This window comes from Xenopus laevis, chromosome 5L (assembly GCF_017654675.1).
Source record: "Xenopus laevis strain J_2021 chromosome 5L, Xenopus_laevis_v10.1, whole genome shotgun sequence".
Taxonomy (NCBI): Eukaryota; Metazoa; Chordata; class Amphibia; order Anura; family Pipidae; genus Xenopus; species Xenopus laevis.
Window position 1 is genome coordinate 36277450 of NC_054379.1, and position 6000 is coordinate 36283449.

The 6000-nt window shown below is 36.6% G+C and overlaps 1 long non-coding RNA gene across 7 annotated transcripts in view; it reads right to left on the reverse strand.

Moving 5' to 3' along the window:
• Window positions 1–6000, reverse strand: part of LOC108716608 — a 442310-nt gene that overhangs the window by 306085 nt on the left and 130225 nt on the right. For all 7 annotated transcript variants that reach the window (XR_005961207.1, XR_005961210.1, XR_005961206.1 and 4 more), the window contains one exon: window positions 4603–4687. This is a non-coding gene — a long non-coding RNA (uncharacterized LOC108716608). The remainder of the gene's footprint in view (window positions 1–4602; window positions 4688–6000) is intronic.

The following is a 6000-nucleotide window of genomic DNA, read 5'->3' on the forward strand; positions in this document are numbered from 1 at the left end:
GCCCTAATGTGCATTTATGTCACTGGTATAACACTGTGAATAGCTGAAACATATTGCACCTCTTGTTATAGGAATTACATTTTAAATATAAAATTTTTACATCAAATGTTTCTCATATTACAGGCGTGTCACTACAGAGGAAGCAGACCTGGTGGCTGCAGGGGGGTCCGGGAGGTATAGGGGCCCCATGAGGCCCAAATAAAGAGCAATTTCAACAAATATTGGTAAAACAGGACAGCATCTGGATATGTTGGGGGTCCTAAATTTAATTTGCTGTCAGGCCCAGTAACATCTAGTTACACCACTGTTCTCACAAACACATTTTTAACTTGTACCTGTATATAATGAAATAGCTGATCTTAGAAGTGCTCTTTTATCCAGATATTTTAAATACAAAGTCAAAATGGCACACATTAGATCAATTATTTAAAATAACAACAAAAAATATATTTCTAGTTTTGTTTTTTATATTTAACACTGGGCTAGACTATTTATGTGTCTAGAATTTCCTGCACTACATTTACAAAGATTATATATATATATATATATATATATATATATATATATATATATATATATACACACACACACAAAGATAATATATATATATATATATATATATATATATATATATATATATATATATATAAATAAATAAATAATAAATATATAATTATATAATAATATATAATAACATATAAAACAAATTCAGGAGATGTAAATAAATCTACCAATGTATATTAAAGTGTCCAACAAACTCCAAATGATTAAATTGCAAAGACGACTTGCACATAATTTTAAATTAATTTTGTACAGCAGATTTCCTTCTGGAATTCTATTGTCAATAGCCAGTTGGTTCCACCTGTTAAAGCGTGGAAGTTTAAGGAGCTCCTGGGTTCTCAAGGCTGATGGAAATGTGTAATTCTAACCTTTGTTAGCCATAAAAAGGATTATTTTACAGGCAGGTAAAACAAATGGAATTAATCAGCTCAGACATCTGACTTTCATTAAAAGGTTAATTTTTTTCTGAACGCACCTCCAAAGCCGCCTAAAGCCATGCTTTTATTACTTGGTATTATGTCTTGATTTTGTGTCAAAAGGATTGTATCTCATACACAGAAACACGCTAAATTATGAGGATTTTTGTAATCCATTCCAGCAAACACTTGCAGCTCCAGCGAGCAAGATAATCAGATTTAAAGAGTTTAAAGGTATACTGGAAAATAAATTGTATCTTAAAATGCTACGGTTATGTTACTGAGCCTTCTGTGCTGCAATAACTTAGAAAGAAGATAAAGCATTTTTTGGATTTTATGATCTAGACTCAAATTTAAATACATATTTTGCATTCTTTTGTGTGCTGCAATCACGCTGGATATAATGAGCCTACACCTGAAGATGCCGAGACCTGGTTGAAGAGGGCACAGTAAGGAATATTAATGGGATGGACTGCAAATTTTTTGCACAAGACTTTCATGGGTAGTGCCTACAGGCTGGTTTGTGGCTGCATGAATGCCTATGGCAGTGGCAGACCTACCAGGGCCTGCACCACTTCGGGGCCAGCCAGTGGTTCGCGAGATATTGAATTCGCATCGAAAATTGGTTTTGGGGGGGGGGGGGCACGGCTGCATGGCCTGCACCCAAGACCCTAGCGGGTTAGTTATGTTATTGGCCTATGGATAGAATCAAAACCGAAATTCTGGTCAACTGATGAACCCAATCAGTTGGGGGGGGGGTAGTGGTTTGTCATTTCATTTGATCATTGGCCTTCATTTTACAGTGCTAAGAGGAAACACTGTACAGGTATGGGACCTGTTATGCCCTATGCTCGGGACCTGGAGTTTTCCGGTTAAGAGATCTTTCTGTAATTTGGCTCTTCATCCCTTAAATCTACTATAAAATAATTTAAACATTAAATAATCCCAATTGTATTGTTTTGCTTCCAATAAGGATTAATTATATCTTAGTTTGGATCAAGTACAAGGTACTATTTTATTATTGAGCAAAAACAAAAAAATGTAGGGCATACTGTCCTTAAAATTAAAAAACACTATTTATTATTTAATTTAAAAAAACACAAGTGGCTGCCTTACCAGTTTCGGTAACACCCCCATAACCATAGGCTTAACTGTTTTATTATTACAGAGAAAAATACATATTTTTTTTTAAATTGGATTATTTGGATTGTACAAATTGTATTTGATGCACATGTATGATTCATCTGTAAGCCTATGATTAAAGGATTTTGTTCCCGAAACGCGTAAGGCCATGAACTTCTGCAGTACACTGCAATAAATACCTGCCTTTTACCGGAGTGTCGTCCTTTCGTTTGAGTGTTATATGTTGGCGTAAAGACGCTGCGGACTGAGCACCCGGATCTATAGGGGAACAGCCATGGGGTGGTGAGTTTGAAGCGGCCCTAATTGATTTTTGGTGATCTATGGGAGATGGCCTTCCTGTATTTGGGAGATTTCTGGATAATGGGTTTCCAGATAATGAATCCCATAGATGTACCTGTCAATATCAGTCCCTTAAATGCAATACATGACACAAAATTGTTTTCTGATGTGCTCATAACCTTAAAATATTTCATTATGGGATGGGAAATTGCAGAAAAAAAACAGATCACTACACAAAGTATTTAATATGCAAAGCTAATTTCTAAACAAAAATTAAGTAAAGCCTGCATTATTTAAAACTGGATGTTACACTTAATACAATGTAAATATTATTTTTAGTCTGACATCTGCCAAACAAAAAGCAGATGCGAGTGTGAGCTGGAATAGAAGATCTCTAAATGCTGGAAAAGGTTCTTTTATATGGAAATACAGTAAAAAGCTAAATATGTATTTTCCCTAAACAAGCAGGTCATTTAAAAGTGCTACAGCCAATTAAAATTTGCAATGGTTAATGAACAAATGAAAATTGAAATGTACAGTTTTTTATTACATTCACACTCATTACATTTCCTTTATCAGATAAATAGAAGCTTGACCTTGCATGAATCGATTTAAAATGTACAGTTCCAAACCCCAGCAAATTGGCTTGTCTACGTATAATTTTTCCATAATAAGCATAGGAAATGAAGCATATTTAAAAGAAAAGCACAGGAATGTTTTGTTTGAAATCCCCCAGGGTTCTTCTGTCAGCAGCTTTAGTCAATTGCTCACTCTTTCTCTTAGTGAAACAGTCTATTGTTTACTGTACCCCCGTTCCAGTAGCGACGCAGCATTTACATTTCTATACAATCTTGCAAAGTAAGCAAACCTTAAACACTCAGGAAACATAATTAAGTCTTTTCCTTTAAATAATATTCTGTACTACGGCGGGAACAATCAACATCACAAAAGCAAGATGTATTCAACATAAAACTATGTCACTGTTCAGAGCCAACGCATTTATTCTGAAATTCTCTTTAAACAACTAATCTAGGTCTCACCATTTCAAAACAATTAATTTTACCCTCAAAATGATGTCTTAATTCTTAAAAAAAAAACCCCACGCTGAATCCAGCCACGTAAATGAAACCTGTGGGCTTTGTGCTTTATTTCTATGTAGTAATTTACATGGACATCAGCAAAAAAAAAAAATTAAAAGGGAAGTAAGAACTGCATTTTACAATGCTACAAATCTATAAAAGGCAACAAACAAAACAGGAAAAAAAACAAATGTAATATTCCAAACCAAATCCTAGTAAATAAACTTTTTAGTTTTTTGCAGTATTTCAATTTACTGAAATTTCAGGATGGGGAAGGTTTCTCCACCAGTGTATTCCACCCCATGGAAAAAAACACCAGATACCTCGGCATATTATCTGTCAAATGGAACCACTTGTGCATTTTTGGGCCAAAATGACAGGTGGGACAAAGAGCATTTTTTTGTATGTGTGTGTGTGTGTGTAGGTGGGGGGGGGTGTTCATATTTGAATGTGGATATTAGGTTTTTAAGTTATTTAACTAAAATGTATGGGTAGGATTTGGCAAAATTCAAGTTAAAGTAGTAAAAATTAATGGAATCTCAGTCTATTAATTCTGAGAATTTTAATTCTGATTTGACTTTTCTCTTATTCTCCATATAACAAACTGTCACTGACTAATACTATTGCCTAAGGGCAGAGACACACACTCAGATTCGGGGAGATTTAGTCACCCGGCGATAAGTCTCCTCTTCTTCGGGGCGACTAATCTCCCCAAAACTGCCTCCCGCTGGCTAGAATTTATATCGCCAGCGGGATAGCACTCGGAGCGCTTTGTTTTCCGAAGTTGCTGAAGTTGCCGAAGTTTCCTTGCGAGATTTACATTCTAACCGGCGAATGCAGTTCGGGAAGATTAGTGCCCTGAAGAAGAGGAGATTTGTTGCTAGGCGACTAATCTCCCCGAATCTGAGCGTGTGTCTCTGCCCTAAACAAAGCTTTGTTAGTACTACTTAATGAGGCATGTAATAAAAATTTGTCCAGAACAATGAGCAATGTCCAACACAAGTCCCCCTTGCATGGGCCGCAAACTGGCGCAAAACAAAGGAAACAAAATTCCAATTTGTAAATGAACAGCTTGAAATATTTTCATATTTCGATCATTAAATACATCCCATGCCTCCTCTTACCTGAGATGTTTGCAATGGCGCATTCTTCTCACCAGGGAGTTTTCCACTTGTTTTTTTTTTTCACCTCCTTCTGCTGGAAAGCCACCTGTAGAAAAATGTAATGATTTAGTACTTCAAGCACATAATTGTTACCAAAACCAACAGATCAGCAGCAAGGTAGTTTACAGATGTTTGCATCCATCAAGAATTTGTATGGTTACCGCAATAAGTGTAGAGTCACAAACTGGGCTTCCCTAGAACAGGTGATCCTTCCCTAAAACTCTCCTACTTGCAACTCTGCTTTCCAATGCATTCCATACTTAATTACTCATGCAAGAAGATTCTCCATGAAGATTCAGGTATACAGAGTAGACAGCAATGTCAGTGTTAAACTATCCTGCATTAAATGGGCCACTGGCCCTGGAAAGTTGATTTTATCATGTAATGTTGATTCAAGGAATCGGCTTTGATGCTGCCGGACTACAGCTTCCCGCATGCTTGAACCCATGAAAACATGTCGGCAGATCCTGGAAGGTATAGTCCCATAATAACATTTTAGTGAAGCAACACTGCTATGAAAAGTTCATGTCCCCTTTCAGCTTGTCGTGTTGGTCTCCTAAAGCATAACTGTACTGGGAGATTGAATAAAAATTATATTCACACCAAAGAACAGGAAATTAACAAATACCTCTGAACCATCTGTAACCTGCAATATGGCGGATCCCTGTGGTGCAATACTAAATGAAGGAATTTTGTGCACCAGAGCAAAGTTTGGAAACTATACATTACAGAGTAAATCTATAATATTAGCATCACAGAATGCATTGTTATCCTTTATTTTACTGGATGCTAACATTTTTAATAGAACCCACTGGGGCTCATTTATAAACACTGGGCAAATCTGAAGATGGACAGTAACCCATAGCAACCAATCAAATGCTTTCGTTCACTGTTCAACCTGCAGCTGCCTATAAAAAAACAGTCACTGATTGGTCGCTTTGGGTTACTGCCCAGGTGCAAATTTGACCAGTGTTTATAAATAAGCCTGACTAGTGTGTGAACAAATACATTCAGTGATGTCTACCTTGATCTGCGCTGGCCTAATGTGGGTTTGGCCTAAGGGAAGTTCCAAATGATGTCATTGCACATGTGCATGTTTTTTTGCATCATTTAATGCAGCATGGGTAACAGGTCCTTCTGCATACTAAATGCTCACAGGTAACTCATCTGGGAAAACTGGAAAAAAAACTGGGGAAAACAGAGAGTAACAAGAGTTACCAAAACCGCGTAACTCCTATAAAAACCAGGGAGTTGATAGGTATGTATATGTAGAAGGGAGAAAGAGGCACCAAGCTGAGATAAGGGCAAGAAGAATCAAAGCGAGAAAGGAAAAACTGGAATTGGAGAGGGAAAGAATGG